Below are 13,112 nucleotides of genomic sequence, written 5' to 3'. Positions count from 1 at the left end.
ATGAAAGCTATTTTATTTAATGTAGTTTTATTATCTTATTCATTAAGGACAAATTGTAGCGTCCTGATAAAAAGCAATGAACTTACAATTAAAGAAACAATCATATCGAATTATTAAAAATGAGACTTAAACAGCCTCAATGTTTATTTCTCATAGAGATGTGAGGAGAAAACGAGTGGAGAGTCCGTACCGTATGGGCCGTCAATGTGCGCAGCCGCACATTCAGCTGATGTCCGGTGGGACCTCGCGGCTAATTGAATTTCCCCTTAAGAACAGACGGCCTGATTCATTAAGGGAAGTTAAGCAAAAGTAAGTAAGGCATAACCATGTTGCATTGGAGGGGGAGGTAAATTATAGTGTGGTAAATTGGACACCAAAATGTTAATCAGATTAAAAGCAGCATATACTATTTATAATGTTATCTTATGCTTATCTGTTGATAACCTCTTTAGTGATTAGGGGCTAGATTTACTATCAGGCGTGATGCATGGCGGCTTCAAACCGCCATGCATCGCGGCGGTTTTCCGGCGTGTTTGCATTGCAAACAGCCGGATTTACTAATGGGCGCATTTCAGCTTCAATTTGAAGCCGCCAGCGATGTAACGGCGGGATGTAATGCTCAAAGCCGCCGGCGGCTTTGAATAGAACATGGCGCTTTTGCTTTAAATGACGGCGCTTTTGTGTAAAGGCGTTTTTTTTGAAAATTACACCTGTCTCCTGGCCTGTTACTATTGGCTATTTTCAAACTCAGGAGATTTGACATCACAAGCCCTATATAAACCACTGGCCTGACACTTTTTTCTCTGATAGGGTTTAGAGGAGTTTTGTGAGAGGAGTTTGGAGGATAGTGGTTTGCTGAGAGTTGGTGAGAGTTGGAGTTTGGTGGATTGGTGGAGCGATATCTGATTGAAGTGTGAGTAGTCCTGTGGTTTTTTCCTGTTTTGTACATTTATTTTCTCATTTATTTTCTGTCTTGTATTTTTTGTATTTGACTTGTCCTTTGTCTGTGTTACTTGTGTGTGACTGTGTGGAGAGTGTGTCTGTAGGTAGTGTAGTTTGTTCTTTGTGTTTGTAAGTCCTTCAGTGTTTTGTGTTTTTCTGTCTTCTGGGTAAAAATGTCCAGAGATAGGAGGGGAGAACAGGCTGAGGAGAGGGAGATGGAGGTTGAGGGGTCAGAGGAGGGAGAGGGAGAGGTTGAGGAGACAGGACAGGGCAGGAAGACCAAGACAGGGAGGAATGTGCGCTTCTCACATGATGAGAATTGTGTGTTGGTGCACAACATCATTCCCTGCTACGAGGTCATCCTAGGGAACCTGGCAGCCCGGACTCCTCTAAGGCGGCGTCACCAACTGTGGGGGAGAGTCTGTGAGGCCGTGAACGCGGTGGGCCCACTGAAGCGGACAGTGGCACACTGCCGCAAGCGCTTCTCTGATATTAAGAGGAGGCTTAAAGAGAAGATGGCCCAGGAAAGGAGGTCGACAAGGCGCACGGGTGGTGGCCCCCCACTTCGTATGGAGTGCACCACGTACGAGGAGGAGCTGCGCCAGATAATGCCGGCTGAAATTGTAGAGGGCATAAATGTGCAGGACACCGATTCGCCCTCTTTTGGCCAAGTAGTTGGTGAGTTATTTGGTTTTTTTACCCTAACAGTATTTTAACTCCTTTTTTCTTTTTAAAACTGCTTTTTTCTTTTTAAAACTGCTTTTCTCTTTTTAAAACTGCTTTTCTCTTTTTAAAACTGCTTTTCTCTTTTTAAAACCTCTTATCTCTGTGCAAACGTTTTTTCTTATTTGTTATTTTTTTTTTGATTGTTTTTCAAAGTGTATTTTTGACTCTAATAGTTTGTAAAGGTTTAAAAACAGTATATTTGGAAATTGTTTTTTATGGAAATACATTGTATGCTTTTTCTAATACATCCAGATTCGCCAGGACCGCAGTTCAGTCCCAGTGCCAGACCTACACCTCCACCTTCAGCGAGAGATTCGGGCACAGACGAGCAAGCAGGTGCGTGATTTCTGTTTAGTAGAGAAATAATGGAGTTAATTGTTTTTCTGTGCAAATGTTGCTGTCAATTTTTTTTTTTTATTGTTTGCAATGAGAAGTTTGGGCTACATTTTACTAAACTGATATGTTGCCTATAGTAACCCATCAGAATATACCTTTACTTTATTTATTGCATTCAACAAAATGACAGCTAAAATCTGATTGGTTGCTATAGGCAACATCTCCACTTTTTATAGCATGTAGTTTAGTCAAAATAACCCAGCATGTACTACACAGTCCAAATGATAATGGGTATTAAAAGGATAATAAGTGCATCCGTAAGCAGGTAGCATAGGACTAGAAATCAGGAATGCAAACATTTTGAAAGAATCTGTAGTTGCTAAAGAATATTCTTTCCTATCCAGTGTTCAGAATGCAATATACAAACTTATTATCTACTATATACTTACCGTCATTTTTCATACACAGGGCCCTCTTCATACCAGCCACCTCAGGCGGAGTCATTGGAAATGTCCCCTGAGCCGGAGGATCAAACGACCATCACCCTGGTAACAGTGGATGCCCCTGTGTCTGGCCTCCAGGAAGTTTCACCTGGCCCTGCTGAACCATCACACCACCAACCTGCACCTGAAACTATGGACCCAGCCAGAGAAATGGCGCTTTCTATTGGCACATTCCAGCAGCAACAGACATTGTTCATGGACAGGCAAACTGGGCACATGTCACAAATTGCGGCCCAGTTGAGGCGAATACACCGCTCCACGAGCCAAATCCCTGCTGCAAGAAACCGGCTGGCAAGCGCTTTGGAGCAGACAAATGTGCAGCTGGCCCAAATGTCTGGGTCTGTGGACGCCATGCATTCCTCCATTCGCGAGGGGAATGCCAATGTTATCCGGCTGGCAGGCCAACTCCAGCAGGAACTGATTGCCCGCTTGCCGGCCCCTTTTTCATCGGCCTCCACCAGTGCCGCTAGTACGCCTACCACATCTCTACAGAGTACTCCTCCAAGGAGAGGTGCTCGCACCAGGGGTGGGCGAGGGAGGGGAGAGAGTGCCACCAAGCATAGCGATATGCCTGCAAAAAGGCATCGCTAGCACAATGTTTGTTATTTATTAATGTTTTGTCAAGTTTCTATAACCATTATACGTTTTTATTTATTGTGTTCTGCAATAAATGCAGTTAAATTTCTATTGTGTCAGTCTTTCTTTTCTGCACATTAAACAAGAGTATACTGATTTTTTAACAACTATGCACTAATTTCACGTAAACATTGACCTCTGACTGTCACATTCCAGGGATGTTCATATTTACCACATGAGGAGTACACACTATCCTGTTTTTAAAGGTTCCAATGTACAAAAATTTTACAATAAAATACTAAAATTGCACTCACATAAAACACATTTTTGAGGAAAAAATGTTTTTCATACTATGTACTTACACGTAAAGTAGTTTGCAATTAGACGGTCTCTAATCTCCCTTCCGCCCTCTGTGCTCTGCACATCACCATGTGACACGGACCCCTTCTTCTTCACTGTCTACTGCAATAATCGGTGGGGTAAGTTGATGTATTGCTAGATTATGTATCAAACAGCCAGCCAGGATAATTTCAGACCCCTTTTCAGGTGCATACATAGCCACACAACCCAATTATTCTAGTAACCTGAACCTAGTTTACCAAAGTACAAAGGTACGCTATAACACACCTCTACTAAATCAGTAAATAAATTGCATGGTGGGAAGACACAAGAGGAAAAGAAACCAAAACAACACTGCAATTACAAGACACTGGCCTTTTAACATATACAATCCCAAAGTAGAAAACTTTGTACATGAAATGGCCCTTTTCCTTCTGTTCTGATTGCCCAAATATCAGAAACAGCACACTGTTTGAGCAATCTCGCCGCTCACAAGCAGCGCTTTCATTTTGGTCTATTGAATGGCGGTTTTCCGGCGGCTTTATAAACCCCCTAATAGTAAATCCGGCTGTTTGTATGTTGAACATTGTTGAAACCGTCATGGCGATGTATACAGAGGCGGGTTTGGAAACATCATTTTTGGCCGTTTGGACGGCGGGTTTAGCCTTAGTAAATCCGGCGATGGCTAAACCGCCGCCAAATCCGACGAAAGTCGGCGGGTTTACAAACACGCCTGATAGTAAATCTAGCCCTAGATGTTGATCACTGGATTGAAAATTAGTCTCAACGTCTTTACATTGCAGATAAACCAGGAAAAAAGCTGCACATGTGTAAAATCCACCATACAATTTTTATTATAAAATAAAAATTAAACCCTTACAATGGGTAAAGAATTGAACCATTTATCTATAGAAGAGACAGCTTCCAATCCTGATAAAAAAAAATCTCTTTTTGTCCAGACACTGTTATTGATATAACACGAATGGAAGAAGAACCTTGTTGCAACAGAAAGCAACAGACTACTTCATACAACTGTGAGCGACAACCACCTTACGTGCTTTGTTCATGGAACTTCATCAGGGGGACCCTGAGTTAGGAGTAAGTTGGATTTGAGGCACCTTACATCTAGATAGGCAGAATAGGGATGGACATCTATAACTAGTAAGGGCATCTAGCCGCTTCTGATCTGAGAGAGAGATAACTCCTATCTTTATACTGCCTCATTTTTGTGCGCATGAGGGAACGGAAAACTTTACTTTTACAAACTCCAAATAAACTTGCTTTGGTGAGATCAGGGTGCTTGGCATCACAAATAAAAAGTTAAGCCCTTTTGGTATCCCCTCTCAGCTGGCAATGTAAGTTTGATTATATATAACTGTATGGTGATGGTCTGTTGTTATATATTATTTTTCTTGCTATTAAATGTTGCCAGGGGGTTCTCCTTAGATACTGCAAAGTAATCCAGCAAGTCCTCTAAGAGAATTTTTCTCATTTGGGGTTATCAGGCCACCCAGTTAAAAGGAGGCACCCTAGCTAAAGATTTTTCAGGAGTACCTTTACTTGCAGATGCTAGTGGGACCACTTTCACCCAAAAACACAATCATGGGTTAACTGAGGGTTAGGACAAGGACTTTGAGAATTTAGCTATCCTTTATTGCCTTGCCAGTGTGTGGATCTTCAAGCCTCGTAGAAACTGGTTACATTGTGTATCTGAAAAAGCAGGAAGACATTGGACTTGGTCTTTACCCAGCTGTAAGTTATTTTCATACAGAAAAAAGAATGAACAGTGTGGCTTGGTGACTAAGAGAGTACTCCACAGGATCGTAAGCTTTGCTGTGAAATACCCCTACTATTTTTTGTGGGGCTTTGACTTTAACACCATATTGGAGGTAGTGTTATTATCATCTGCTTGCAATGGAATGCTATGATATTAGGAAAATGTATAATTAAATGGTGATGATGATGATGAAGTATTTTGGGTAAACAAACTAACAAATTGAAGCTTGTGATTTGACTATTACCACTTGTTTAAATTTAAAAATCTTTATGTTCATTTATTATCTTTTGCTATAACCAATACACATCCCTAATTGCATCACATATTTTCTCTGCTGTTTTGTTATATAATTTACTTGCACGGTGGCTGGGATGGTTAAGTACTATTATTTTTGCACAGAGAGTGGAGATCCCCCACATGTCATGCCCTTCACATATTTTCCCATTGCTGTCTTTTTATGCTGGATCCAATCATTTTATCTTGCAGATTAGAACTACACATTTATTACACTTGCAACTGTAAATTAGTAATTTTATTTTTTTTAAAGACCATCAAAATTTTGTATCACACGGAGATACCATCCAAGTGAGAGGATGAGAAGAAGAGTAATCTGATCAATGATGGGACGGGTTTCAGCGAGAGAGGATGAGGCGAGTATGATTGCATCCAGTGTCTAACCTGGAGGTATTTGTAGAAGTCTCGAGATGGGAGACTGTACCGGTCATGTAGTTGGGAGAAGAACATAAGTGCATCAATCTCCCAAAGAGCCTTAGTCGAGTCGCGCCCTGGCTGTGCCAGAAGTCAAGGCAGAGGTTTGGAATTAGGATGGACAGTGCCAATATGGAGAGGTGGGAAGGGGGGAGGCATGTATCCTGAGTCAACGCTATCATACAGTGGGTGAGGTTGGTCTACTAGCTTTGTCTAACCATAATAAGTCCTCCAGTGGGAACAGGGAGGAGCAATGGGATTCTATAACAACCTAAGGTTTACTGGTGGGGGTGGGGGGGGGCTGCCAATCTTTACATTGGTCCAGTAATTTTTACATAGGAGAGGTTCATATGTGCAAGTGGAGAGTGCTATAACTGAACCATTATACTTTGAATTTCACACAAAGAGGAGTTAAAAGTGGGGTTGTATGATGCCCCACAAATTCTGTTCACCCCGATCCATTTCTGCTCCTAAAACACAAGGGCCTAGATTTACTAAACTGCGGGTTTCAAAAACTGGAGATGTTTCCTAAAGCAACCAATCAGATTCTAGCTTTCATTTATATAGTGCATTCTGCAAAATGACAGCTAGAATCTAATTGGTTGCTATAGGCAGCACCTCCATTTTTTCAATCCCGCAGTTTATTAAATCTACCCCAAGGAGTTGTGAATTTCACTTGGATCCGAGCAAGAAAAAAAAGGTAAATGACCCTACCTCAGTGCTGGTTCTTATTTCACTGGGCCGTCACAGTTTGCACAAATATTTCTATTTAAATACTGTCCGTCATTCTGGTATTGCAGATTCCTGCTGCTCATTCGAAACATGTTTGACATTTTCAAAGAAAAATATAGTGATTATAAATCTGAATAATTATTTCTGTACAATGCAAGACCATAGAACACTAAACAAACATGAAGTCAAGGCTACTCTATAATCATACATTACAATGTAGCCTTTCTGATAACATTAAATTGCAATGTATGATTTGCAGAGGTAGAATTATGCTTATTAGTTTTACATTCTCTTTGCAATCAGTATACACCATAGTTACTGTGCGACTCCTGTGGGTTTATGAGGCTTATCGTTTGCTTGAGATCAAATAAATGTACCTGATAATTGATTTGATTTACTGTTATTTATCTTCTGGAAAAAGTAGGGGAAATATTAGGACAAAACAAACAAATATTGCAACAAACATATTTAACATTAAAGTTTTTTAAATTAATTGACTTCTATAGTGGGATAGATTTTCACTGTTAGAATCCAGTGGGCAATTATTAAATAATTTCGCTGTTGCTGTTGTGTTAAGAGCTACTGAAACCCATAGTAGGTAAATATAATAAAAATAGGAGTCTGTAGTTCTGCTAATTTGGAAGTGAATCAATAAATACTACTAATTTAGGTGGATATTGCCTTTAATTCCTTTGGGGTTTTTTTTTACATTTTCTCATGAAACTTTTACTAAATAGATTGCTTTATCTGAAATCTTGCTCTGTTTTTCTCCAAGATATACTTTTTATTTTAAAAAAAAATTATTGAAGAAAGCCAGAGTTTTACAAGATAATCTACTATATAAATGCCTAGTGGCGTGTGTGGGAAAAAAAAACAAGCTGCAGCACCACCTGCTGGGCAGAGTTATACACTGACCTATATATTTCTTGAAGGAGAAGTAACAGTTGGGAGTGGTTGGTGGTTGCCGGGGGTGACAGTTGGGAGTGGTTGGTGGTTGCTGGGGGTGACAGTTGGGAGTGGTTGGTGGTTGCCGGGGGTGACAGTTGGGAGTGGCTGGTGGTTGCCGGGGGTGACAGAGTGAGAGGAGTGTGATACTCAGGACCGCTGAGAGAGATCCCTGTGTCTGGATAGACATCTGGATAGATGTGGCGATAAAGATGAAGGATGAGGTGATAGAGAAAAATGATGAGGTGGTGACATGTGGACAAAACCACGTTAAAAAAGGGCGCTTGAGTCGGGAAGTAACGCTCTTCCCCTGAGGAGGCCTGGGCTATGGCCCAAATGCATGACAAGAACCTTTTTAACACCTTAAGTAGCTTGATTTGACTAGAATGCATGAGTATCATGCACGGGTTAACTTGTATATATATATTTACATATGAAAGTATTGTATCTGTCAAGACAGAACACATGACGATTGTTAATACAATAGCAGAATGGATAAAGTCTCAATGCTTAATTATTGCATAGTATCGATAATGAACTAGTTTAAGCTTACGAACAAAAATATTGTAAATGTTATATAACAGGTATAAAAAATATTACCGAATTATAAAAAAATTATTTTTAAACTAAAATGAGAAGTAAATCGGAGAACCATGTAAGAATATCTTGGTTTCATACCAAATTGTCTGATGAAAACACTGCCGAAACTGCTCTCTCAGGGGAATAGATAACGGGCCTGATTCATTAAGGAAAGTAAAGCAAAAAAAAAAAAGGGAGCAACTTTGCACGTTGGCAAAACCATGTTGCATTGCGGGGGGGAAGGGGGTATACATTTAATGTGGGGAAAAATTAAAGTTGGGATAGGGCATGTCCTAGATGAACTTTATGTTTCAGTGTAAAAATAAAGCTATAAAGTATTTGTGTCCTACATGAAAACACATCTAGTATTTAACTTATGTGCAAAATAAATAAATAATTTAAACCCCATTATTGTAACATGGTTTTGTCCAAAGCTTGCTCATTTTTTTGCCTTACTTTCCTTAATGAATCAGGCCCAATGTGTTAATATAGCTTTCTCAGATTTAAAAGAATTTGCGAGTGAATTTTTCTTTTTGAAGGGATGCCTCCAACCAGTTCATACGCATAATAGAAAAAAAATAACTTTTCTTTAAAAATCAAGGTACTTTTATTTGAATTGACCTTGGATACAACATAGATCAGCTCTGTTTTCCGCAGTGCACAAAAGAGCAGTCCTGTGTCATATCAAGAGAAACAAAAACAATATGCTGTATAGGATAAAATAAAGGATTTGGCACACAATAGGAAGCCTGAAAGAGTATATAAAAGCCAATAGTACTGTTGTTGTACAAAAGTAGAACAACCCCTTATGGACTGTTAGAAAGGTACAATAAAAAAAACGACAGTTCTTTTTTTCAAATAAAGCAAAACTGTAAAACAATTAATAAAATAAATCCCTATATCCGTGCTCACACTAGCAGATTACAAACCAATATACAGTTAATTTTCAATTTAGCTGCTCCTGTTTTCCAATGGTCCACAATCCGCTGTGGTGAATTCTCAAGACAAATAAAGGGAAGGGAAAGGGCACTGATAGTTTAATATTTCCAAATACGCGTAGGGTGGTTGCCCTCACGGTTTTATGGTGATTTGCTGGCTAGCTGTCGCATGCACTGATAGTTTTGGCATCTGTGAAACATCTCGTGAAACATTTGGCATCTCGTCCGGATGTAAAAAAAAAGTTAATTATAGGATTCAGGGCTATCCTTCACACAGATAGGCCTTTAATATCTTTACCAATTGTACGGATTTTTAATCGGCACTTTGAAATAAACATTGTTTATAATATTTTACACATGTGAGGCCATGTTTGCAACTGTGTTTATTTATTCATAGTGCAAGAACATTGTATTGGATTTAATTGAGCAAGATCAGCTTTAAAGAAGTCATTGACAAATAGGCATAAGTTTTATATATAAAATCGTAGGCTGCGTTTTATCTGACCATGATTAATGGTTTTTGGAAAAACCACACTATGTGCTCCCAATGAGCACTTTATTTGTCTTTAAAACAAAACTGTAATAGTTAGGTACAGGCCCAACAGATCACACACATACGGGAAAACGTATCATCATCATCAAAACTTATTTATATAGCGCCGCTAATTCAGCAGCGCTGTACAGATAACTGACTCAAATCAGTCCCTGCCCCATTGGGGCTTACAGTCTAAATTCCCTAACACACACACAGACAGAGACAGACAAACACACAGACTAGGGTCAATCATATTCAAGAAGACGACACACTTTGAAAAGCTGTATTCCACTAAGTACTAAACTATGCGAAAATTTTCAGTCCCTCACTCCTGGGCGATTGGTGTCTTACCAGGAATTGCCCAATTTACACAGGCGAGTTCTAAACACTATGTAGAGCGATCATTGCATTCAATGCTGCAATTTAGCTATGTTGGGTAAATTTCAGTCAGTTGAATGTGATTATGACTATAATAAAATGAACGATTAACCACTTATTCTGTCAATTTTTGTAGGAGATCCAGGACAGGAAATGTATAATGCCTGTATAATGTATAATGAGATTTCAAAGAGATTAATCTCAGGCTATTAATCATGCAAGGTAACAGTGTTTTCTAAGCTATTAATCTCATGCAAAGACCACAATTTACTGTTAAAGATTAAAAATATAATTAGAAAAAAACGAATCCAAGATTGCAGTAACTTCATAGGTACAATCATATAACACTTGGGCCTGATTCATGAAGGAACACAAAGTCAATGCAACGTTTCCAGTTGAAAATGGGTGTAAGTACGCTCTACCTATATGACACATTACAGGATACACATAATGCATAAAGTCCCATCAGAACGCACAGATAAAGAAAAAAATATATTAAATACATTAACACCCAATAATAATATAATCATTATAAATAAAAACATTTTAAAAAAACATTTATTTTTATTTTTCTTATATGAAACATATTCACCAGGATGTTATTAATGTCTGCTGCACATAAAATTCATTTTTACAGTTGCTCTTGTTTGCAAACACATGTTCTAGCTGTATACACAGCCGTCATCATTATCAGTCAGCGCTTACACCTGCCCAGTAGATGGTGCAAGTGATACAGCTAAAAAGCGCATACCTCAGAGATGCCCAGAGCTTGAATTGTATGGATGTGCGTGAACTCGACATTGGCACACACTCTTGCTATACATTGCTTACGTGCATTCGCCCTTTCCCTCTCCTGTTCCGCCCTTGAAATCATAGGCAGTCGGAAGCGTCATTTGCGGTCAAAAACAAATTTTATGCACTTACGTTCACTGGGGTATAATCCATTTCTGAGCATGCGCAGAGCAATTCTGCACAAAATACAGCACTTAACGGGATTTATGTTCCTTAATGTATCAGACCCTTGCTTTGTAGAATAATCAAAAAACATTGTTGCTGCCCAGAAATTATAGATATAAGTAAGGATCAAAATACATGTATACAAAACATCAGCGCAAAAAGTCATATGAATTGCAAAAATGAATGAACAGTTTTAAAGTCACAAGAGATTTGGAGTCTGTGTAGTAGAATACCACAGATTTTAGAGATTTGCCATGTAACACCACTAGAGATTTGGGGGACCCAGCCACAACACCCCTAATACCAGGGGAGAGACGTATCCTTGTTGCCAGGGGCTCTATCACAAGAGCAAAAATCAGCGGTGATAGTTGGTATTCCATTCACCGAGTCCCTCACCGAAGGACTTATGAAGCATAAGTCCCTGCATGCGATCCAGGCACGTGGTTACCCCTGAGGTTAGAGGAGAATAAATTTCACAACCAGCAAAGGGAAGGTAGGGCTACGACTTGGAAGACACATTTTGGAGTAATTGAGTGTGACATTTGCGCATTACTTCGTTAGTATTACACTTGCTCAAAACTCATGACGTAGTTACAACACATTTGGGAGGGAATAGGGAAGGGGGGTTCTCTTTTTATGTATTTTTTAACCTTTTAAAAAATATATATATTTTTTATTTCTTACATAGTTACGAGTATTGTAAGAGTAATAAATAGAGCAGATGAAATTCATGCACTTGAACTAACATTGATTTGTACCAGAATTGTACAATAACGTATATATATATATATATATATATATATATATATATATATACATATTGCAAGTAATAATTATTCATTGCCCACTTGCTAGAAGCTGGCTAACATAACTATTGATCACTTGAGATTTCTCTGTCCTGTGGAAGTAATTGTCATTCAAAAACTAATAAAGTATTGTCTGAGGTCAGTTGCACCTGCAAGTGGAAATGTACTCCAGCATCTACAGTTTGTGCTTTTGAAGCATAATTCAAATAAACTCAAAATTTTAAAATGCCCAGAACATGGCATTTGGAGACTATTAGGGAGATTTAGTTTGAGGAAGGACTTTGGGCTAGATTTACTATCAGGCGTGATGCATGGCGGCTTCAAACCGCCATGCATCGCGGCGGTTTTCCGGCGTGTTTGCATTGCAAACAGCCGGATTTACTAATGGGCGCATTTCAGCTTCAATTTGAAGCCGCCGGCGATGTAACGGCGGGATGTAATGCTCAAAGCCGCCGGCGGCTTTGAATAGAACATGGCGCTTTTGCTTTAAATGACGGCGCTTTTGTGTAAAGGCGGTTTTTTTGAAAATTACACCTGTCTCCTGGCCTGTTACTATTGGCTATTTTAAAAATCAGGAGATTTGACATCACAAGGCCTATATAAACCACTGGCCTGACACTTTTTCTTTGATAGGGGTTTGAGGAGTTTTGTGAGAGGAGTTTGGAGGATAGTGGTTTGCTGAGAGTTGGTGAGAGTTGGAGTTTGGTGGATTGGTGGAGCGATATCTGTTTGAAGTGTGAGTAGTCCTGTGGTTTTTTTCCTGTTTTGTACATTTATTTTCTCATTTATTTTTTGTCTTGTATTTTTTGTATTTGACTTGTCCTTTGTCTGTGTTACTTGTGTGTGACTGTGTGGAGAGTGTGTCTGTAGGTAGTGTAGTTTGTTCTTTGTGTTTGTAAGTCCTTCAGTGTTTTGTGTTTTTCTGTCTTCTGGGTAAAAATGTCCAGAGATAGGAAGGGAGAACAGGCTGAGGAGAGGGAGATGGAGGTTGAGGGGTCAGAGGAGGGAGAGGGAGAGGTTGAGGAGACAGGACAGGGCAGGAAGACCAAGACAGGGAGGAATGTGCGCTTCTCACATGATGAGAATTGTGTGTTGGTGCACAACATCATTCCCTGCTACGAGGTCATCCAAGGGAACCTGGCAGCCCGGACTCCTCTAAGGCGGCGTCACCAACTGTGGGGGAGAGTCTGTGAGGCCGTGAACGCAGTGGGCCCACTGAAGCGGACAGTGGCACACTGCCGCAAGCGCTTCTCTGATATTAAGAGGAGGCTTAAAGAGAAGATGGCCCAGGAAAGGAGGTCGACAAGGCGCACGGGTGGTGGCCCCCCACTTCGT

At 39.8% G+C, this 13,112-nt stretch overlaps 1 long non-coding RNA gene across 1 annotated transcript; it reads left to right on the top strand.

The window, feature by feature from the left end:
- Positions 1 to 1,528: 1,528 nt before the first annotated feature.
- Positions 1,529 to 2,628, top strand: LOC142142630 (uncharacterized). The gene is made up of 3 exons (XR_012689249.1): positions 1,529 to 1,620; positions 1,921 to 2,004; positions 2,473 to 2,628. It is a non-coding gene; the product is annotated as an uncharacterized LOC142142630 (long non-coding RNA).
- The last annotated feature ends 10,484 nt before the right edge of the window (positions 2,629 to 13,112 follow it).

Source organism: Mixophyes fleayi, chromosome 3, assembly GCF_038048845.1.
Source record: "Mixophyes fleayi isolate aMixFle1 chromosome 3, aMixFle1.hap1, whole genome shotgun sequence".
NCBI lineage: Eukaryota > Metazoa > Chordata > Amphibia > Anura > Limnodynastidae > Mixophyes > Mixophyes fleayi.
This window is presented reverse-complemented; position numbering and strand designations above follow the sequence as displayed.